The sequence below is a fragment of the Dermacentor silvarum genome, chromosome 10 (assembly GCF_013339745.2).
Source record: "Dermacentor silvarum isolate Dsil-2018 chromosome 10, BIME_Dsil_1.4, whole genome shotgun sequence".
In the NCBI taxonomy this organism is placed as follows: Eukaryota; Metazoa; Arthropoda; class Arachnida; order Ixodida; family Ixodidae; genus Dermacentor; species Dermacentor silvarum.
Window position 1 is genome coordinate 150,822,729 of NC_051163.1, and position 24,698 is coordinate 150,847,426.

Consider the following 24,698-nt stretch of genomic DNA (forward strand, 5'->3'; position numbering starts at 1 on the left):
AGCGGCTCAAAAGGCAGCCAAAGGCGAGGGGGTGGAGGCGACTCTTGCGAGCATGGAGGTAAAAAATACTAGGAGGGAGCGTCACGTGATTCCGCTAGCTTCGGCAAGCCAACCTCCTCTGAAGCCACCCCTCCCTCTCTCAGGGGCCCCGTGCGCGGTGCCTTCTGGGGCGGAATAGGCCCACAAGGTTGCCGGAACATTCGTGGTTGTTTGGTACGTGGTAACTTTTAGTGGCGCCTGCCGTCACAGGCTTGGAGGCCCGTATGCGGGTGGTGGTTTTCTGCTACTGCGCGCGTCGTTCTTCGCTTCAAATGCGATACCTTGAAACGTGGAGCAAGGCTGGGGCGTCTGACTCATGAAGACAGAAAATTTTCAAGGCGTCACTTGCGCTTACCACCGCGGTTAGTGGAGTTGCCAGCGCTCGCGGCTCGAAACCCGTCCAGACGCCCGAGTGTGGTCTATTTTTCCTACGCAGTGCAAGTTTCGTCAAATCAGCCGTTGTGCACCTTAAGCTGTGGTGGGTATTATCTTGCTAATTTTTCGTCCCGCTGTCTTGCACCTAGAAAGAAACGAGATGTTTTGAGGGAAATTTTTTGTCGCATTTTCGCTTAATAAAAGGCTGGTGTGCGTGTTTTATTTTGAGAGAAATAATTTTTGTCACGCGGTCTTGCGCCTACACACTAAGAAAAAAAAGAGTATCCCTTACTCTTTTCGAAGAGTCTGGACTCGTCACATATATGACACACTTTGGGGGAGACACCCGAACTCCCTTTCGCCAGAGAGTCCGAAGACTATCTGTGATGTATACAAGGTGGTTACTTAACTCCTCACGCAGTAGTCTTGCACACTCTTTTCTAGTAGTCTCCTGGACCCTCTCAAGAGGGTTACAAGACTACTGCTGAGGGAGTCTGTTAACTCTTCTAGATGAGTCAGACGACTCAAGATAGAGGGTCACATGACTACTGGTGAGGGAGTCTGTTAACTATTCTAGGTGAGTCAGACGACTCGAGCTAAAGGGTCACATGACTACTCTTGAGGGAGTCTGTTAACTATTCTAGGTCAGTCAGAGGACTCAAGATAAAGGGTCACATGACCACTGTTGAAGGAGTCGGGTAACTATTCTTGACGAGTCTGATGACTCCATTAGTATGTGTCGCGATACCCCTAGTGCATGGTCAGGACTCTTGCAAATAGAGTAAACTAACCAATCCATGTAAGTAATTCGACTCTCTGCTGGCAGTGTCGAGCCGCTTTTGAAAATGAGTCACAAACTTTTGCCGACAGTGCAAAGTGACTATCGTGAAAAGACAACATAGAATAATAATGAATCCATAGCTAAGCACAAGGCAGGTTAGCAACAAAAAGTGATTATTCCATCATTTTGTTATTGTCTTCTGGAAGTGTCTTCTTTTTGGGGTTTTATGTGTCAAAACCAGTTCCGATTATGAGGCACGCCGTAGTGGAGGGCTCCGAAATAATTTTGACCACCTGGGGTTCTTTAACGTGCACTACGACGCAAGCACACGGGCGTTTTTGCATTTCGCCTCCATCGAAATGCGGCCACCGCGGCCGAGATTTGATACCGCCTTGTGGAAGTGTCAAATGTATCAGTCAGCAGAGAATCACCATGAACACCAGACAGTTGTCTTTACTATTAAACTGGAATCAATGGCCAACCAAGCTAACAGTTTTAAAGAAACACCCAATATGCACCTTGCAGCTGTATGTGCATGACACTGCAATGTCACTCTGAACCATAATGACACCATAAAATAGTATGTCACTCATGCAAAAGTTCAATTCACCCCAACACAAGTCATAATTTTATAATGTCAAAAGGTTCTTAAGCTAAACCTATTTCACTGTTCCCTCAGACATATTTTTATTTAAAACTTGGGATGTAACCTCCTATGCAAATAATGTACACATAAAATATAACAAAGGGCTACACTGGTGCAAAAAGGAGAACCAGATAATGAAGTGCAATAAAAACAATATTCCAACTTAGATTGCATAATCTATGCAGTACAAAATTCAAGACAGCAACTGGTTGGCAATCGATAATCCAATTTAACAGTAAAAACAGCTGTCTTACCTTATGGTACTCTTGTTGGCACTTTTCCCACACAACTCATGCATGTTTCTTAGCTTGAGTTGAAAATTGATCTGAAAAACACCATATTAAAAAGTTGTGCATCAATTTTATTCTTTCATACAATCTGCAACCGTGCATACAAACTTGAAAACTGACAATATTACAAAAAACATACAGCAATGTTTAAGCTAAACATTTTATTGAAGTTGACCTAAACATGCATTTTTAGGACTAAGTTTTTTAAGACACCAACAATTTCACGATTTCAATAAGCACTAATACAAGACTTGTCATAAATCAATCACGCTGGCAAAATATGTAGCACAGGTAGCTGTATTTTGCATCACAAAGATAGCTCATGAATCATGAGGACAAGGAAGGAAGCAGACCAGGTGGTAACTAAACTGAACTCAGCTGCACACATGCAGCTGTAAAAGACACATACAGAAAAAGCTGAAAGACAGATGCAGAAATTAGAGACATGAGGAAGGCTTCTTTTACTCATCACAAGTCATCCTAAGAGCAGATTACATAACGACTGTAATTTACTCTCAGTAAATGCATTAAGTTACATTAGGTGCCACCAATTTGCATGTAACTCATATAAAGTTCTTGTGATCTAAATTCCTTGTGATTATATAGAAGTTGTGTCACTATGTTAAAGGCAACTATAGCAAGGGACACGTTTTGTTTACTAAATCTTGTGTTCAAGGGAAATGCTACTCAAAATTATTTTCTTTTATTTTTTGTAGTAGAGGTTTGAAAATTAAGCCAATTAGAGGGTTCTTCAAGCTGATTTCATATATGTTATTTTTGTTTAGCTGCTACATTTCTTCAGTTATGTCTTAAACAATGGCAAAACGTATAGGGATCTTTGCGAGCAGTTTCTTCTGTATTAAATTTTCACAAAAAGCATTGCGCTAACTTAGCTCTTTGTAGGTGACAAAGTGCCGATATCTATCGAAACATGTAAACTTAGTGGGACTATGTAAAGCTCAGTACACTTTAATGATTTTTTCACAATCCCATGCAAATAACTTTGTGCACTTACAATCGTCCGATACTAACGAGATTTGACTTAGATACTCTTCAAGGTATGTAGAGTGCTAATATCTACTTGAAATTGCAATATCTTTCAAAATTATTTAAAGTGTCCTATCTTTTGCATAGTTTCAGTAATTTTACATGCTGTTTGGGTAGGTATCGGCACTTGCGGTCTAGGAGCTGAATAAGATACAGCACGATCATTCTTGTGAAACTGTTATATACATTAAAGTGCCCGGAGATACTTTGCCACTGTGTAGGACATAACTAAAAAAATATACCAGCTACACAAAAACCACTGACATATTTAAAATCTGCATATAAAACTATATGCAGCAGGATTTTTTCAAATCTCTCACTGAAATAATTTTAAAAAGTTGTTTCGAGAAGCATTTCGCCTGAATAAGTGGCTTCCAATGTATTCTACCAAAGCGTTAGACTGTATTCAGGCAGACCACAGGGAGTTTTAGAAATAGCACACCAAGGCATCTGCCCCAAAGCCCCATGTCCTACTTGCATTTTTTTTGTTCTTTCGTGCATTCTGTTGTAGCCACCATTTGCGCCCCTTAACACTGAGTGTGCAAAACCTTAAACACCCCATTATTACATTGAATTTTTAGCCTGTAAAGGAATGGTGTGCAAATGGGCGACATCAACTGCGTTGACAATAAACAGATATTTGTTCTCACATTAATGAAACCAGTCATACAAAATATATGACAAATATGGAAAGGAATGCAGAAAGAACCTTGCCAACTGTCAAATTAGTGCCACGAACGAGATATTTTTATGTTTATCATTCTTAGTTTAATTCACTTCCCTCTAGTGCATGGGCTCTCAATGTAGTAGACTAACCCAGGCTTGGTAGGCAATATTTAAATCTGAAATAAAGACATACATCCCGCCACCACATGTCGGTGCTGTGTCATCAGAAGCGTGTATCTATAGGCATATAGCCTGTAAAATAATTTTTACATCATCTGTACCATTACTCTTGCATTCATAAATACTGAAAATTAGGAAATATAGTGGTCATTCCAAACACTGCTGTAAACTTTCATGTTCGAGACATGCAATTCTCATAAGGTGTAACACAACCAATGTGTGCATGAAACCTATAGTACCGTTGGCATTCGTAAGTGTGGCAAGCCTATTTGCCACACTGACGAATGGCAAGGGTATCATGGGTTTCATGCTTCAAACATCCACCAGTGCCACTGGTATCATTGCACTGAAAGGAAGTCACATTATTAAGACACTTATGATGGGCAGCCAGGTTTTCCTACTATAATACTGTTTTTTTTCATGCTCCTACATTCTTTCTTTTTTAAAAAATAATGGGTGCTTGAAATAGGTGCTCAATTTTGCTCTTGAATTTATCCTGCTATGGGGCACTAGTTGAGTTAAAATTCTTGAACGTTTTAAAGCGCTGCAGATTAATAAATGAACAAAACCTGATGTAAGTCAGCGTTTTAGCCTTACGCATTACAAGAGTTGAGAACCTATCAATTACATACACAAGTACAAAATAACTACGAGAAACTGGGCATACATACAGATATAATAGCAGGAGATGTTAAGAATTCCAAGAGAAAGGAAATATTAAAAAGTCGGTACTAAAAACATGTAACTTATAACAAGAGTATTTGCCAAGAATCCTGAAGAGCAAATAGAACATGAAGCCCAGGGAACACTCCATGCCAATATTTGCCCATGGATCAACAAGTGGGCACAGCTGGCGATGCTGTTTGGATAAATGGCAGCCAAGGTACAGCTGCGAAATAGGTGAAACACATAGAAGGGTCACCAAACATTGAATAGTGGGGCACAACAGGTTGCCTTGATCCCTGGCATCCTCTGACATCGACGCCTGGAGTCTGATTATGGCATCCTTTCCAAGAGGCCTGGCTCAAGTGTGTGGCCCAGCTCGGGTAAAATTTCGCAGCAACCTGAAAAACAGAAGCCCACATCTATAAACACCAAAATATTCTTCACCATAGGACAAATCTCAATCTTACCATCTACGCATAGCAGATAATGAAAACAGGCACAGATCACCTGACTGAAGGTAAATAAATGTGCAAAAAGTATAAATAAACGCAAGGAACTACTTATAGGACAGAATGCTTGTCATTTTGTCTTGTGTGAATCAATAGTTTCACCTTAACGTAATGTCAAGTGTATGTTACTTGGCCCTCCGTATGCCCCATTTCTGTAAGAAGGCTACTGCATGCCAACTGTCCCCCCCCCAACCTAGCCCTCGACCATTTCGGATTTCCTTTTGAAAAATTGGAGGCCCTTCAATATCAGACAAATTATCATTTTGTGAAATATTTCTAGGCGAAACATGTTTTTTTACTGGTGTAAGTTCGATGTGAATTTTGTTCTAAGGCACCGAAAGGCATAGCCAAGATACCGGTTTCTTCAATGTGAGAGCAGAACAAATTTTTCTCTGGAGAATGAAGATGCCTTACACCTAAAATTGTTTTCCTTGATCATCAGTTTATTATGGGCCTATAAAAATGGCAAAATGACCTATTTTTATTTTCAGAGAAATGGCTTCTAGCAAAAGCTGTAAACTAACGTGACCGAAGTGCTCAGGACATGTACTGTGTACGCACAATGGTTTCAGAAATATATATCTCATGCAGAAACGCACAAAGATAAGGATGAACTCGCAGAAAACTCAGTTTTTGCGTATGTTTATCCGCAGGTTTAACAATGAGGCGGTCTTAGTAAAAATATGCCAAATATCACTTCTGAGAGCACACTGTATTGCTTTCAAATTGGTAAAGCTTTATTAGTGCTAAGCACGAAAAAAAATTGCATAAGTGGTTTCCACTAGTATCAAAATGTGCATCGTGGTTCGTCTAATCCACATAGCCTTTTGGCGGCTAAAACAAATTGCGTGGACTTGAGCATTGCTGCACCAATAGATGAATGTGGAATAGTGGAACTACTTCACGGTTAATTCATTGCTGAGTGGCTACAGGCTGCTTCAGTCTATAAACTGCTGGATTGCATGTATTTACCTGCATCTCGCCATCTGCCATTGGACTGCTTGACATTATCACTAAGGTTGCCAACTCTCTAGTCGAAGCAGTCGGGACAGGGTGGTGGTGGAAGGCAGGAGCAGGAGCCACCAAGTTCTACCTGCAACAAATTTGCACAAATGTTCCAAGGTGGAAGGCAGGAGCCACCAAGTTCTACCTGCAACAAATTTGCACAAATGTTCCAAGTCCTACCATGTCGTAATTTACAAAAATGCAGCAGTTGTCCGTGTAACGTGGTTACCAATACAAATAAAGGTAAACAGTTAGCTCCTACAACACTAGAACCCCAACAATAACGAAGCTGAAGTTATGTTTATGAAAATGCCAGCAAAGACGAAAAAGAGTGTGCAACCTGAACCTGAGCTCATGCCCCCAAGTGGTGTGCTAATCAACTGCAAGCCTGCCATCTTAAAATGTCATTGTATATTTTTAACCTGCCTTAATCCAAGTTCAGCATCTCTTGACAAAAGTAAATCAAGCTAATTTATTTACTAATTTCTATGGTCATTAATGCAATAAAGTGCAAGCTGCGAATCAAGCTGGCCAACTGGGTAGTGCTAACAAAGTGCTTCTCTAAATCTTATTCTTGTTTCTCTGCCTGTCTTGGCTCTAGCATTAGATTACAGAAAAACTTTCACATTCTTGACATTTCACCCTGTTAATTTTTATTACGTAATGCATAATACTTCAGCAAGAGCAATAATGGTTCCTTTTAACGGTAAATTGTGGTAGAACAAGGAATGTGACTGGAGCCAACACGCTAACACTTGTCTTATTCTCCTTGTCGAAACATTGGCTCCAGCAATGCTCTTTGTTCTATGACTCTTCATCATTTGAAGTCTCTCGTGCTCCTGTGTGTGTACATATGTCCTTTCATTTTTGCGTTGATGAAATTGTAATAACAGAGAATTAGTAATCGTACCTGACGAGAAATTTTGGCTTGTTGGTAAATGAGGACAGAGTAACTGCGCAACATTGATACACGGACAAAGGAGGCTTATGTGTCTTGTCTCCTCCAGCCATGTCTCGCCCTTGAGTGATTACTCTGTCTCTATGTTAACGTATTACCATTTGCACAATACTAAAATGAATAAGGCAGGAACAAGGACAAAAAATTACAACAAATCGCATCATACCGCTAACGAGATATGCCAAAGTGCCTGCTACGATTTCTCACCCATAACGTGCTGGATAAGATGGCTACTTCCTGTGGCTGTTGCCGCTTCTTCAATACCTAAAACAAAATACATTTCAAAATTACAAAATATGCAGGACAACAGCAGTAGTGTAGGAGATAACACAACATTGTTTCTACAAGGTAAACTAATCTCTGATACATGACAGACGAAATTTTTTTTCATTAAATTAGTAGAATACACCACACCTCATTATATTTCATTCAACGCTGTCAGTGTTCCTTGGTACAAGAAAAAAGTATTTCTGCATGGCAGCAGTACAATAGTACACAGAATTCTACTTTTACAACAAAATATCCTACAGCGATTAAGCCAACTACAGCTGTATGTACTTAAAATTGTTATACGTACAATAGCAAAGACAGGATTAACTTGTTTGGGTTCATATGCAGCTCACTGGGAGGTACAACTTTGCAATGAACTCATTTCTGCTTGCCAAATATAGAAATACCAATATACTCACATAAAAATACAAATGAAAGAAGCATTTCTTTCATAAAACACAAGACACAAAATAGAAAATCAAGTAATAATAGTCTCCGCGCGCATTCCTAGGAAACGTCTGTAACTGCCGAGAGAAACGTCGTGCCAAGAGAAACGTCGCGCAATATGTAGCCAAACCGGAAGGGCCGAGTACGCGCCGTTTGAAAACTCGAACAAAAGCTGATACCCCTTACAAAAAAAAATTGTTGAAAAGTTGTTGAAAAGTCATTGGTCAATGTCAACAAATAGCATTGAAAGCACATTGAGGCTTTGTTGAAACATTATTGAGGAAATTGTTGACAGGCGTTGAAAATTGGCCCGCGACATTTTGTTGAAACATCATTGGGTCGTTTCAATTTGAGAAGTCATTGATGGATTGTTGAAACCATGTTGAATTCCAATATTGAAAGCCCATTGAAGAACTGTTGAAGATGGGTTGAATGTCAGTATTGAAAACCTGTTGAGACATTGTTGAAATATGTTGAATGCCAATATTGAAACCCCATTGACATAATGTTGGAACTGTGTTGAATGTCAATATTGAAACCCCATTGAAATATTATTGGAGCAGTATTCAACATCAATATTGAAACCTCATTGAGATATTATTGAAGCGTTGTTGAACATCAATATTGAAACCCCATTGAAGTATTATTGGATGAGCGTTAAACCTCAATATTGCTTGAGGGAGGCAAAAGGTGCTACATATCAGAAACAGGACACAAGAGGAAGAACACAGACAACACACACGTTAAGTGCCAAACGTGTGTTGTCTGTGTTCATCCTCTTGTGTCCTGTTTCTGATGCACTACACCTTTTGCCTCCATTATGTTATACCAACAAGCCTAACGTGCAATGTTAGTCAATGGTGCAACACCATTTAAATATTATTGGAGCAGTGTTGAACATCACTATTGAAATCACTTGAGAGCCCACTTAAATATGCTGTTTGGTGAGTAGTGTTGAAAACTGCACTAGACTTTTCTTTAAATACCGCTGAGCTACGTTGAGTCTGATAGCATTACCATTGATGCCATATTGATGTGGTCCTTGCATACTAGTTGACAGGAGCAAACTTAAATGCAGGCACTTTTGTATCGCAGACCTGGGTCACCCAGGGATCAAAACCACTTTTAAATATAGCCTGTAATAAAACATATTATAGAGCTGCAAGCAAAACCATTATGCCAGTTTTTAAATTGGCTTAACACAAAAAATCAATACTCCTTCATGAAATCAACAGCTCAAAATTGATGTGGACAAAAAGCATTTTTCCTAGATGAATTGTTTATTGAAGCCAAACATTTGTTAACTGTACAGCCATGTGTGCCTTGAGATCAAAAAAATCCTAACGCAATCTACAAACTGCCAGCCGCTTGATACAATAACGAAGTTGAGTACTGAGAGAAGAGATGTAAAGTTTGCGTGGCGCTAAAGTAAAACATTTCTCAAAATTGAAATAAGTAGAACATAAATAATATACAAGCATTACAGTAAAAAACATTTAAAAAGTACTTGCTTTCTCTATTTGGTAGCCAGTAACTTAATAATCATGGCACTATTTGCATGAGCACACTGAGACTCTTACTTATTGGTTAAATTATGTGTGCCCATTTCACTAAACGTTATCTACCTCTGAAACGACATGGTAATTACAATAAGTTGTGCCATGGCAGCAGTTTATTGGGCTGTATTGCTTGTTGCACGATCCAGTTGCATTTTCTGCCATCATTACTAGGTTCCTGGGCAGGTCATTACATACCAAGCGATTTATTCACTTTTACTACTTAAGATTTTTATCTGATAGACAGTGGCCATTAGTTACCTGCTGGAAGACTTAAATGGAACTGGCATGAGGAAATTTGTTTTAATTTTTGAGTGCTGCAAAACAAGTTAGAATGAAAGAATTTGCAAGAAATCAGATTTCATGCGTACATGAAAGAAAGAACATCGCTGCCTTGCCCCAGAACTGTTGTTGCACTCTGAATTTAAGCAAACTTTTACCTATTAATTCTTACTGTTTTGAAATAGCAAAATAAACCATTACTACAAACGTATGTTAATATGTAGTTTTTCTTAAACAGAACCATTCTGACAATAGCACAGATTCCACTTTCAGGTGTATGTATGAAAGCTAATTTTCTGTAAAATTTCTCACTGTGCCTACATTTACTTTATCAAACAAACTTGAAATGGTGTGCCGTCATGGAACAGTCTTGGCATGAAAGGACCCGAGATACCTATGAAATAAAATAGTCGAGAAACACTCTTTTGTAGAAATATAAAAAATTTACGTAAAATGTACTAAAATACAAAGCGCAACACTTCTGCAATTAATTATTAATCACAACACAGTACTTGTGTCTGAACCATCCAACCTGGGCTTTTCTGGTGACTAGAAACATCATAATAATAAAAAAATGTTGAGGGCTGCAAGTGCACAGACTTGAGCTCTTCTGGACACTTCAGGTCCCTTGCGAGAAGTGAGGCCAGTGTGTTCTTAATGTGGGCCATGTTTGTCCCAGGAAACTTGTGACAGGTAAAGCCTGTAAAAAAAGGAAAAACAGTATGAGGTTTAAGATCAATGTTCCACATGCAAAAGTGCGACATGCAGTATGCCCTGTTATAATGAAACTTTCTTTGTTTTGTTTATTCAAAGTTTTCACGAGTTCAATTCTGCAGAATGACCAGCTTTCGAAGTGGAGTGGCGCCGGAGGACTCCACTTAGTACAATATGCAGAAGGCAAACAGGAAAAGCCCACTGTGGCAGAATAACTTCATCAATATCCTTGGTGTGAAAAATGTGAACGTTACTTGCTTAGGAACAAAATGGTAGAAAAAAGACTTCATACTGTTGGTGAAAAAACTTAAAGGTATACTGGCCACTAAAATTAGTTCTCTCAACAATCATAATCAAAATGTGCAGCACTTTATTGCACTTTTCCTTGCAGGAGTTGCTCCAAATACGGTTATGCGGCCAGAATTGAGTATGGTATATCTGAATTTGTTTTACCAGCTCATATGATACTGGAGTGCACTTCTCGCATTATGATGGCCATTCTTATGCCTCTCTACTTAAAAGAAAATACTGCTTATACCAAGGATTTACTGCAGTTGCACGCCAACCTGGTTACACTAACACAAATAAATGCGAAGAAGAAATACGAAGAAATGCTCAGTCTTACAAGAGAAATATGCAAGTAGACTGGCTCTGCTAATCCTTTGAGGGTCACTGCCATGCATGTAGAGTGGCGGAAACAAATCGTGTGGTCATGACCATAAATATGAGGCGGCGAAAGAACATATAAATAAGCATACCTTTTAAGAATGAAGTGTCCCCAAGCATCACATTACAGATTCTGTAACCTTCTGCGACTTCTACAAAAATACCGATTGTGCTGTTGCCCCTTGGCTTCTTCTAAAACTGATATTTCTCTTTACCCTATGGTGCCCATCACTGAAGTAGTTTGGGAGTATTCACCTAGTTTAATGTTTTGCGAGTGTCATTACATTTAAAAAATGTGATTATGCTAGTTTGCCCTGCATGCTACAATAAACATGGTGTAAAACAGCGGACACTAAGAAACCTTTGTCACTTTGTGACCTAAAAAATTATTTACCCATTTTTTTCTTGAAAGGTCACTCTGAACAACAATCCAGAATAAAAATATAACGCTTAAATTGGGGGACGTATTTCCAGAAAATATGTGATCCTCAAAAGGTTAAACATGAACACCTACAAAGCTCATTTAATCTTTGATAAATCTAAACCCATAGTACTTGAGCACTGGTTTATAATAACGCTGAAAACAGGCAAGTGCGTCCTTGAAGTAAGAAAGCAGGAGACATTTCCAACAATTTCTGAGTGGGAGCTGTGGATATGCCTCATGTTCTGTAAGAAGCTTTATATAGTAGCTGCCAAGGGCCTATTGAGTACTGATCATTTTATGGGAACGTGAGGAAAAATCAAATAAATACCTTTGTTTTTTCCACATCCTAGAATACAATGTGATAAATTGGATCTTAATAGGTAGAGTGCATAGAATGAATGGACATTGCTAAACATAGCAATGTTGACAACGAAGTTGGCAACTCTTTTTATTGTTGCTTTGATCGAAACAACCAAACAATTATGCCCCATAACTTAAGCTCCCTCTGCTAAAAGGCTACTGTCTGCCACCACATGGACCTCCTTCAAGACTGGAGCAACTTTAATTCAATGTGGTCTGTCGAAATAGGTGAAACCACTATGTTTTGTGTTACAGAATCTGGAGGGCCATTTTGATTGCTGAAATTTGGTGGAAGTGCTGTCCCTCGAGTTGAGCAGTAACTGCACTTGAGCATAGCTTCTCCACAATTCCTATATTATAACAACACTTTCAGGCTACTTAAGCACACCCGCTATACCACCAGATTGGTAGCATGCTTCACAGATTGGTAGTTGCTTCATTGCAACTGTTCATTGCATGGACAGTCAAGTAGAGCAACTAATGTGCTCTTAACCTAACTTTGTCAGTTGTAGCCACCAATCACTTCTGGCAGTTAAGGCTGCTTTTAAAATTTAGCACTTTAGTAGGGAGGCGTTAGAGACTTGAGATCAAATGAACATTCATTCCAAATAGTAGGCTATTGTAGCACGTAGTTGCAGACACAGGCTACTTGAAAATCATTTGTTGTGCTAATAGCAAGCTGGTAATTCCAAGTACAAAATGTGAATGCAAAAATGCAATGGGAAAAAGGATGTACGGTACTTGCCTATAACAGCGTTGACCCTGTAAGGCCAAGAGCCTCTTTTTGCCTATTGGTGGTGGTGTTTTTGACAAGTGACAAGCCCATGAGGTTCTTCTCTGTGAACACATTGTGAATCAAGGCCGTTGCAAACCTGCCTGGTCCACCATGGCAATCTGTGCCAGGATCATCTGAATGAGCACTTCTCCAACCTATGTGAAACGGCACATTTAGTTAAATATTAGTGAGGTAGTTTAAGCATTTAAGCACATTTACATAACAGCCACACTCCAAATAAATCACAGAAATACTGCCTGCTCCAGACCTAAAATGTCAACTAATGTCACTAATAAAAACAACTAAAACTAATGCCATAGCTTGTTATCCTGTTAGGATGCCATGTGCTTCAGAAAAACAAGGATTCACCCAGTACAAAATAAAATAGTAAGTAAACCAAAGCATCGAAAACTTTAATGCAAATAGCATTTTTAGGATACTTCACATACTTTTGGGTGTCTGCCTCTAAGTATTTTCCAGCCAATTTGTGTCACTAGGTGGTCAATGGCCTAATGGGTAGGGCTGCTATGTTGAGGGAAGTAGGTTAATAACCATCTGATGGACCTGCTTGTATCTCTGGGTATGTGACTCAGAGTATGTGCCACTCTTCAATGAACCTCTTTCCCGCCATCTTGGGCAACTGCTGCTTGTGTTGGCAAGCAGCAGTAGCAGCTCAAAGCAGTAAGATAACTGTCGACAATAATGCGATTACCACTACACATCAGATTTGCTTGCTGTGTCCCAGACCTACTCAGCTGAATGTGTACATAAGACACAAAGGCAGGGTGTGCCAACTGTCATTAAATAAATTAATCGACTTGCAAATCAAAGGCTATGCAAAATCGCAAAGGAGGCACTTAATGCTACCAGTTTTACTAAATCTTAAGGAAAATACCTCCCGGCGATACATTCTCCTGGCAACAGTGCATTTGATCATGGTGACGCTAGACGATGAATGGCCAAAGAATTCACCTTTCGCATTCCGGCTGTGGCGTCTCCAGGCTCATTTTGATTCTGAAAACAGATGTCAGTATTAAAATGTGATGCCACAATAACTCAAAAGCAACAATCAAAACATCTACATGGACGATTAGGCCGACATAAATGGATGGATATAAATGACTGATTGAAAACATTAAAGCATGGCTGCTCTTGCCACTGGCAGTGTGAGGTGGGCAAATAAATTATTTTTAATTTCTCTCCAAAATTTTAAAATTATTTTGCTCATCTACTGAACTGTTGTGGCCACATCTTAAAGGTAGCTCGTTCATATAAAACCAGTGTTGCATTTTTTTACTCCCCGTCTAACTGCTGCTACTGCAGTTTGCTTACTCTCTAAGTATTCCACAGAACTGCTCCACCAACAAACCATTGTTCCAAGCTTATGTCAAAGCGTCATTTAGTTCACAAGGATACGCTCCCCTTTCACTCTCTCTCCTCGTTAGAGTGTGAATTCAAAGCAAAAATAACTTATTGACATAGCTGTCTACTTCTATCTCATAAAAAGCCTTGCTAATTCTTTACATTTGTCGATAACGCCTACATGCCACTGGAAGCACAGTGGGACGACACGGCAAATATGCCAAAGCATCTTGTTCCTTTACTGATTTTCAAACTTAGTTAAATCAATGAGTTACTGAAGGGCCAAAGGCTGGAACTTCACACGATGACGTTATTTTGAATGTTTCATCCCTCTAAAGCAGAACATAGAATCCCACAGAATCTGCCTTTTCCGTGAATATAGAGCGCCTACGCGAAGGCGTTAGCGCGAAGTACTCGATGGCGTCGAAGGGAGATAATGGCTAAAAAAAAAGTTCACCGCGCGCCTACCGGCTGAAAACAAACCACACATAACCTGATGATTTCACAGCATTCGCTGCCATCAGCCCTTTCTTATCTCACCTATCACATAGAATCACATATACGCCCTTGCAATTCTTTATTATTATCGCGCCACAGCGCGTGTCTACCGCACGGCGTGTCAGCGGACTCTGGGCACTCGATCCTGAAGCGAACAGCGCAGCAGAATACATTCGAACGGCAAAACGCCCCGCGCATATTTTCGCCGATCCCGACACGCCATGTAGTAGATGCACGTCAATGGACGGCGTTGCACGAACGAAATATACTTGATTACAGTACAGTTCGGATTATTTCACGTCGCATTGTTTCTACCAAAACGGCAAAGCACGAGCGCTCATTAATAAGGCTAATTTCAATCGGTGCTGGAACACCGTACCAAAAAAACGTGGCGCACACAACATGCCCTGTTTCAGCTGGCTCCACATAGCTGCCCACCAAAACGGCAGAGCCCCACGAGCACTCATTAATAAGGCTAATTTCAATCGGTGCTGGAACACCGTACCAAAAAAACGTGGCGCACACAACATGCCCTGTTTTAGCTGGCTCCACACAGCTGCTCACCAAAACGGCAGAGCACGAACGCTCATTAATAAGGCTAATTTCAATCGGTGCTGGAACACCGTACCAAAAATCGTGGCGCGCACAACATGCCCTGTTTTAGCTGGCTCCACATAGCTGCTTTACGTCGCCGGAAGCGCGCTGTGAAGTTAAATCAGGACAAAACTTCATGCTCAATATAACAAATCTAGTGCTGCACAACCAATTCTCGCAACGGAAGGATAGTACTAGTAATGAAAATAGCGCGTGGAAGACACGCGCACAGAAGCACAGAAGCGCGTGGAAGACACGCACGGGCTCTGTACGCACTTTTGCTGAAAGCGTCGCAATGAACGAGCAAGTGGAATTCGAAACACTCACTCACCTTCTATTTGGCTGAGTCGGAGGCGATCATGGTGATCTTCGAGGCAACGTGTAGCCCATAAAGAGCGAGCAACAGGTTGAAATATACCAAAGATGTCACAGCGAGGCAAAGGGCACGGAAAACGCAGCAAACTCATCACGCAACCCGCACACATACCGCCGCACGCACAAAGGTCTGGAATGCGCCAAAGAGTCAACAGCGCAAGCGCGCATTCACACAAAAATGCGCATAGAAATCCACGCTTTCATAGATATGAATTGCCATATTTATTAACAAATCTTATAATATAATAGTATTTCTTAACAATTTCTGTGGTTTTCAAGAGTGCGAAAGTTTTCTGCTTAGCTTCCTGGAGGAACTATTTTCTTTATCGCGGTAACGCAGTGCGCCGGCTGGTCACGTACGGAGCGCGCGGGAAATAGTGCAAAATTCAAACGTCGCAAATGTCGCGCCCTGTGTGCGCGCACAGTTTTCATCGTTTGTTTTAAAAAGAAATATTTATTTTAATACGTGAAGCAACCGGCGCGAAATGAACTACGGACCAACAACGTACACAATTGTCGCTGTTCGTGCTTGTTAGTTTGACATCATGACAAACGGTAGACAGCATGCCGTCCCATTGATTAAACATTTGTACCTGTGCTTCTGCGCTATGATTTGCCACCGGCAAAGTATAACAGCGTAGATTGTGCGTGGTGGCCAAGCAGTTTCCCAGCACACTGACCAGCACCCCGTCTCTACGTGTTACAGAAAAGACCTAGGCTTTCATGTAAAATATGGACACCACGTCGCAGAGATCACCCAAACTTGTTTCATTCTATTGTGCGCTAAGGGCTACCAACTAAACGAAACGCACTCTTTAAAAACATATTTGTTTATTATGCTTACATACTACTTTTCCCACCATCTTGCCTATATTGAACATGGAGGCAATGCCGTTTTCTGACACAGACAGGGCACTGGCCACTTACAATAGAAGCCGATGGGAATCCTGGAGGTGCCCAATCATCGGTCATTGGTCACTGCTTGTTGAGACGTTTGTCTTGTGCTCCAATTTTGTGTCTATATATATATACACAGGGTGGTCATCTTTAAGTCTTACGGAATTTTTAGAAATCGCCTGTGGCAGGTAGCATGATTCTTATCATTGAGCTGGGTTAAGCGATGAGGCGGACATTAGTAGCACGCGCTATCGAAACATAGATTCAGCTAATTAACAAGAAATCACTAATTAACTTCTTATTTTATTACTTTACGACACATATTGCGATTTACGAATTTGAGCCGGTGAGCTTGTCAGGCGTATCCACTTGGAATGAATTTCCAGAATGACACCAATTTGGAGATGTGCGCCATCAAACTCGCCGTAAAAATGCACTGTTGTTACTCTTACATTGTTACCAAAATGCTGTTTTATACATTAAAGCACAAAAGTAACTAAAACGCCCATGTATTTCGTCCCACACTTTGGGCAATAATATCTCGAAACTGGTGTTATCCTGGAAATTCATTTTAGGTGGATGCGTCTTGCAAACTCACCGGCTACAATTCATATATTGCAATATGTGTCGTAAAATAATTAACTAAGAAGTTCATTAGTCATTTTTTGTTAATTATTAGAATATTAGTTTCAATTTCTTGTGTTACTAATGTCCGTTTATTCGAATAACCAAGCTAAGCGATATGATTTATGGTACCTAGCTGCTACAAGTGATTTTTAAAAATTTTCGTAACTTTCTTGCACCGTCACTTAAATATACGCGAATTCCACGTAGCTGGACAGAACCAAGGTAATGTTTTTTGCCGTCGTTTACAGATACTCAATTTTTTGCATTAGATAAATAATTAGATAATCATTATAAATAATAATTATTATTCAATTAATACTAAATAATTAGCTTCTCGGATATTATATTTAGATGAAGAGTGTCAATCAGAAAATTATAGAGCAACAGGAAAAAACTCCCGATACAGCTTCTGTTGCCTAATAGGTGGTACGTAAAAGTGTTTTCCGAGCGTGAAAGAAGCCCGCGGATACACGCATAGTGCCTCTAGCGGCTAGTTTTGCGGCAATTTTGCGTGTATTCGCGGGCTTCTTTCACGCTCGGAAAAAAAAAGAAAAAAAATCACTTTTCTGTTGCACGTATTGAACAATAGAAAGCTGTATCGGGAGTTTTTAGTGGCAGAAGCGTCGAGTGCCATTTGTTCTTTGGACAGTACTTCCGTTTCACCTCCTGAGATGATCAGGAGGTGAAAATAAATCGAAAAAAAAATAGTACAGTACAAAATTCACGAATTTCATTATAGATATGATATCAGAGCATAAGTTTAGCTATAAGTTGAGTTACTGAAGTTTCTGGAATAATTAAAATTAATTAGCTGAGACGACCGGGGACGCAATCCAAGTAAATCAGAAAAAAAGAAAAAAATGGTTCAGTGCAGAATTCACGACTTTCATTATAGATATGATATCAAAGCATAAGTTTTGTTGCAAGCTGACTTGCTGAAGTGTCTGGGATAATTTTAACTAATTAGCTGAGACGAGATTAAAAATAAATTAGGAAAAAAATAATACAGTGCAAAATCCATCGGTTTCTTTAGAGACATGATATCAAAGCATAAGCTTAGTTCTGGTTGAGGTACTGAAGTGTCTGGAATAATTATAATTCATCAGGAATCAATTATTACTGCTTACCAAAGCACAGAACACCAACGCCGGGATGCGAGTGCCAAAAAGAAACACCTAAGTCAAAGTTTAAGGTTGCCTACTCTTTTAAGCATGAAATGCTTTTAGCTCCCGTTGTCGGCGATCTTCAAGTGACCTTGAGCCAAAAGCCAAAGCTCTTATCAGCAACACTCAAAACGAGAACATGCCGGCAAGTTGAAAATGAAATTTAGTCACCCGTAGGCACGAGTACAACTGTGGTATGGACGTAGAGTGCAATATAACGTACTGTACATGCAATGCATTGTACTTGATATAAACAAAACATGTGAGCAAACAAAAAAGTAAATGGTGTCTGCTTGACACTGGATTTGCCACAAATCAAAAACCACTATGACAAGTTGCGAGAACAAAACGAGATCATCCGAGCAACCAGTCAAACTTGAAAAAATGCAGTCTCTGGCACAAACCCTTTACTAAACATGCTAGTTACTCTCCAAACAAATTATAAAAAAATATTGCTTGCGAGTTCTTCCCAATGTTTCTTGACAAGCTGTAACTTCTATTACGCTGAAGTTTTATTTGTCATTTCCAATAGCGACGTTCAAAAGGCAGATAGATACAGGGGTAGCTAAAGTGGGCCCATCCTGGAGGCAGTGCAGAAAGGGTCCAAGCGCAATGTCACATATCCCCTGTGGGCACGGGGACCTGTAACGCTTCTTTGAACTGCCCCTGTCATACGTGGGACCCAAAGAGACAAAATCAACAGCTCTTCCTCTGTCGAGAAAATGGAGTCTCTTATAAAAATGAGTATTGATATGTTGTTGGCATATTGTTGAGGAATTGTTGACACAATATCCTTTCAATAATGCCTCAATAGTTATTGAACGTACACAACAATACCTCAACAATAAAGTTGTTGAGCGCTTCACAACAGTAAAGTCATTGACTAATTGTTGTTGACATATTGTTGAATAATGTTGAGTATTATTGAGAATTGTTGAGCAATATTGACATTGAATATATATCTGAAAGCAAAGCTTGTCGCCGTAAGCATCTTACGTAAGCAAAGGCATATGTTACGTAAGCAAAGCTTGTCGTCCGATTCTAGTAAGCGAAGCTTGTGGTCCGATTCTAGCATGCTGATTCTAGCGTGACGGCTTCCGCTGACCCTGAATTTAGGGCAAACGAAGCGGAACGCCTGCGGCAGCGTCGTCTTGCCACAAGGTCCCCCAGTTACGACTTGAGAGATAGGCCTTTGGTTCGAGTTATGCGACACTCTATATATTTAGTGGTGCTTAAGTGAACAATAAAACAATATATATGTGTAAAACACATACACGCCTATGCGTGTGTGTTTCAGACATATATTCAATGCCAATATTGCTCAACAATTCTCAATAGTACTCAACATTATTCAACAATATGTCAACAACAATTAGTCAGTGACTTTACTGTTGTGAAGCGCTCAACAACTTTATTGTTGAGGTATTGTTGTGTACGTTCAATAACTATTGAGACATTATTGAAAGGATATTGTGTCAACAATTCCTCAACAATATGCCAACAACATTTCAATGGTCATTTTTATAAGGGACACTCACCTGAGACGTTAACAGAAAAATGGCACAGTCACTCCCTGCTGGTAGTCTTTCGTATGCATCCGGCAGTCTCTGTGCGTTACGATCTCTCTCATCACAATGAAAGACGACGCAGTGCAGACCGCAACACTTCGGGTGCTTGCCACGGTCCGGCGAGCTGTACTTGTTCGATGTCGGCAAAGACGAAATCGGCGACACACTACTGCTGGCCGTTCCTGTCGTCGCAATCACGTAGCACGGAAAGAAGTTCTCATAGTAACTTGCCGTAATATTCGGTTGCACTCGCCCCTAACGCAGCGCTTTCAGGGCCGTTCAACAACGACAGCGAGCACACGCATGCACGCATGCATGTTGCAACACAACTACAATATGGCGCCGGGCTTTTGATGGCTACGACTTTGGATCACATTGGGGCCGCACAAATCATAAACTAGTTTCGGTCTTAAAAAAATGTTTTGCGCTCTGATAATTTTGCTTCACGTAAATAATGTTCACGAATGAAAGAGCCATGATTTTAAACAAGGTTGAACTATTCCCGTTTATTTGTGATAGTGATTATATGGACACAACCAGTGAAATTTATCTGTTGGCGTTGCCGTGAGCTTACGTATGAAGTCCAAGTGCGATAAGATGCTATCCCGCGCCGTTGACTGCGCGCGTGAGAGCAAGTGTTCGAGGGTGAGCCGCGATGGATAGTGGCTTGATGGGCGCGCAATGAAACGTGATAACACGCGCGAAAGCCGGGGGAAGGGAGGCGTTGGTTTAGCGCGCGTCTCCTCTTGCCGTTGCTCTGAAACCGGTATTGCGCCACACAGGCCCTGTTAGAGGTAATCTCCGATGGGTCCAAAAGCGGGGTGAGTCGAGGTAGCGTAATTTAAAGTTTCAGAGACGCGTTGAAGGAAAGAGGCAGCAGAAGCGTTCGGTCTCCTCTCTTTGCGCTCATCACGCCATCGTTGTGACAGCAAGCGTTCGCGATCAATTGAGTGAGATCTGTTTATGTTAGCACGTGCGCGTGTGACCTCATGCTTGCTAATGTAATTAGTAAACGAATGTTTACTGCACTTCATACAGCCGATGAAACTACGAACCTTGCTTCGTGCAGTTGTCTAATACATTGCTATAGCTATCAAAGTTTCGTCTTTCGGGGAAACTGCGACTGTTTGTTATTAAATTTCTAAGGGGGCTCAAAAGCTGTGTAGTGTACGCTGATGTTTCTTTCTGGTCGCGGAACGCAACGAACCGCGGTAGCCCAGTGGCTGTGGCATTGTGCTTCTGAACTCGAGGTCACGGGTACGATTACAACCGCGGCGGCCGCATTCCAATGGGGGCAGAATGCAAAACCGCTCGTGCACCGTGAATTCCGGGCACGTTAAACAACCCGAGCTGCTGAATATTAAACTACAGTTTCCCATTAGCGTGTATCTCATAATAAGATCTTGGTTTTGGCACATAAACCCTCAAAATAAAATTTTACGTCACAGAACTACATTTACAATCGGCACTGTTGAGTGCATCCACTGAACTTGTTAACTCGTTGATGTGCTCTGTTTAGTAGCCAATGTTTTTTTTTTGAGATTTACTAATGGTCATAATCCAGTGTGACAAATCCTGGTATTTCTTAACACAGAAAACCAGCTATCGCTTAAACATGCGAGCTGTCAGCAGATATGGTCAGGGAAAATCTACATTGCAGAACATGGGACGAAAAAAAGTCGAGGTTTTGACGGGAGCCCGTCGGGTCGGGAGGCATCATGAAGAAGGGTAAAAAAGGACACCGACCACTGAAAGAATTCAAGAAAAGACGTTGCGGCTCCCGTGACGGGAGCCTTGTTCACAACCTGTAGCCTTCTTCACAATCTGAACAACAGATTGTGAACAAGGCTCCCGTCAGGGGAGCCGAAACGTCTTTTCTTGCATTCTTTCAGTGGTCGGTGTCCTTTTTTTTACCTTTCTTCACGGGACGAAAGAGTGAGACATTGCGTTACAACCAGGACATAAACCCTGAGGGTCTGCCTAAACCAGAGGCAAGCATAAAGCCAGAAAAAATTATCTGGTATCTCTTTCCTGCATTAAAATCTTTCGTCAATTGCTGCACACAAAGAAGCCGCGATCTTTCACGACGACTCTTCGCAAGCCATTGGGAATCAATTGACTCATGCAGAAAGGTTGACTCTCATTTTGGGACTCTACTCACGCAAAAGGGGGTCTTAGCCCAGAAAAAGAGAGTCACGTTGCTGTGACTCACTTTTGACGCTTTTTTTTCTTAGAGTGTAGGAAGAAACGATATGTTTTGAAGGACACTTTTTTGTCGCATTTTCGCTGAATAAAATGCTCTGGTGGGCGTGTTTCATTTTGAGAGAAATAAATAGCACTAGCCTGCATTCTAAACGCCGAAGTGATCGCCGTTTATTCAGATTTAAGTGTACTATTTTGCAAGATTGTGTGGTGCGACGACGCTGTTGAGACGCGCCTCGGGGATCCATTTTCGTTATATAATAAAGCAAATGGACGAAGTTTGTGCATTATCTAGAGTTTATTCAGCTGTTTCCGAATGCGAGTATAGCCCCACAGCATAATTATGTCCTAGAATCAAACACTGCCAGGGGGACCCTTCTTTCTCTGCTAGTGTGAAACAGCATGAAAACTGAATACATAGCGGCAAGGGAAAAATGGCAGCATTCAGTTGCACTTGTGGATTCATTGTGTTGCTGGTTTACTTGTACTATGGAAAGCACATTTTTATGACAACAGTAATTGTTTCATTCTTTATTCAGTGTTTATTGTACCTATAGAAGCCAGAAGATTTCACACAAATACAGAAGGAAGCCACATTTATAATTTAAATGAAGTACATTGCAAAGATAATACACAAAAGAAAATTATAAACAGCAAGCAGGAAAACTTATTGTGCCACTGCTCTTCGGTATCAGTATTAGCATACTTGTATGCCACAGGGCATTTCTATAATAGTGTTATACAAAGTAAACTATATCACACGTAGTTTTGATACCTTTAATAAAACTGGTCAATGGGATCAGCTGTCCTTGAATGTAGCTGCAGTTTTTCTTAGAATGCCTTGTATGTAGCGCCTTCAGTAGAGGGCTATAATTTTATAATATTTATATCTGCGCTGTCCTCACAAATATCGAAAGGCTTCGGTGATTGTCCTTGTCAGAAAAGTAAGCAATACATATGCAGAAATTAAAAAAGAGTGGTAGTTCACAAAGTCAAGTTGAAACAATTGATGTGAGGTCAGGCCCACAAAGTATGTCAGCATTAAAGTACAATGCATTTTGCTGCAAGTAAAATGTACAACAAAGCTTGTGTTGTATCACATACCTACAAAAAAGTGAGCACCGTCGAAGCTGAGCCAACACACCGAAAAATTAGGACGCGACGGCTCTATTATGTTGTGAACCTCAAATGAATGAATATTTGACGGTATTTAAAACTCTCATTGAGTGGTATACACCAAATGTTTGTGGTTACAATGAATCTGGCATCATCAAAGGCTATTGTAAAGCAAGTGAACAGAGTGAGCACATTAAGTTATTTAAATAGTAACACCAACGGTATTCCAGGTGGCAGTTCCAAATTTCCACAAAGGTCAGGTAAAAGACATACAGGATAAACATTAAAAAAACATTGTCATCCTCAAGCGTATACCTAGCTCACACATAATCCATTGAGAGCATTCACAGCATGTCCATGTCATCACACATTTTGCTCTAGTGAAAGGTAGGCCAGCTAACCTACCGTCATTGTCCACACTGTTTAGCTTGGGCTGAACAGAACAATTGTTTAAGCATAATTTGCATGCAGGCGATTCAAGCTACAGCATTCTGAAAGACAACAAACATGTACTTGCAGAATTTACAATAAGGTATCACATTTTCCCGCTATAAAAGTTTGACATCTCCATACAACGCTCTTGAACAGTATATGCACTTTACAAAGTAACTCAAAAAACAAATACCTTAACATAAAACCTGGTGGGACAGCTGAAGTTGATGGATAAAGGAATTAATTGTGTGGGCCATCATGAACATAATTCACCCACGAGGAAACTTATGTGGCAATTCTTCCAGTACTGCGAGCGCAGGCACCCAAGCTCAGAACCCTGCCTGCGTCAGCAGTGTAATCATGATCCTGTAAAATTGCTTCTGTGAGTGGTTCACTGGCTGCAGGGCTTCTCTGAGGGGCAGTGAGGTCAATAACATCGATGGAGTGTGGTTTTTTCAGAGGAGCATACAAAGAGAATTTCGATGTGTTCCAATAGAAAGCAATTTCCGCCATCAATGTCCTTGACCTCATTGCGAACTATCAGACGCTTCAATGCTGCTGCAAACTGCTTTGCTGTTGGGTTGTCATTGCAGCCCATAATGTTTTTTTTTGCAGCAAAAAGTAACTCGAGGTAGTCCTGACTAAGCTTGGAAGTCGGAAGATATGCCAATAGGCCATTTTCTGTAACCAAGTGGTTGTATAGGTGGCTGTCTAAGCACACCACAAAGCGAATGAATCCTTCTTTTGGTTGGTCCCTGTCATTAGTTTACCAGCTGCAGACTCCCTAAGCGAGCAAAAGTAGGCCATCAGTTCTTTGATATCTGCAGTGACAGGAGCCACATTTTCAGGACACAGCGGTCTTTTCTGTTCTTCTTGCCTTGGATGTCTTGAATGAAATATGAAAAATGCGGTGTTGACATGTCTGATAAACTCTTCTGTTGTCAAGGAATTTGAAAATTTTGAATTTTTTGAGCTCTGCAGTCACTAAGAGCATCTGCTACCGATTAACTAAATGTTTGAGCCAACAATGAGACTTTCATGGGCTGGATTTTCCAGGTATTATGTGCTTGTCTAAGTTTGTTTGCCAAATGTAGGCCCTCTGTGTACTGGATTTCATGCAGCTCATCAATGTGTTTCAACAATATGAACTGTTTGTTCATATCACAATAGCCTTTTTATCAAACAGGGTGTGCCGCAGTAGCTTCAAC

At 40.6% G+C, this 24,698-nt stretch overlaps 1 long non-coding RNA gene across 1 annotated transcript; it reads right to left on the reverse strand.

Annotated features, from left to right (window-relative positions):
- Window positions 1–1,683: 1,683 nt before the first annotated feature.
- Window positions 1,684–20,008, reverse strand: LOC125940729 (uncharacterized). Its single transcript, XR_007463925.1, has 4 exons — window positions 19,711–20,008; window positions 7,370–7,426; window positions 6,172–6,292; window positions 1,684–5,088 (listed from the first exon to the last, which is right to left on the reverse strand). It is a non-coding gene; the product is annotated as an uncharacterized LOC125940729 (long non-coding RNA).
- Window positions 20,009–24,698: the final 4,690 nt, after the last annotated feature.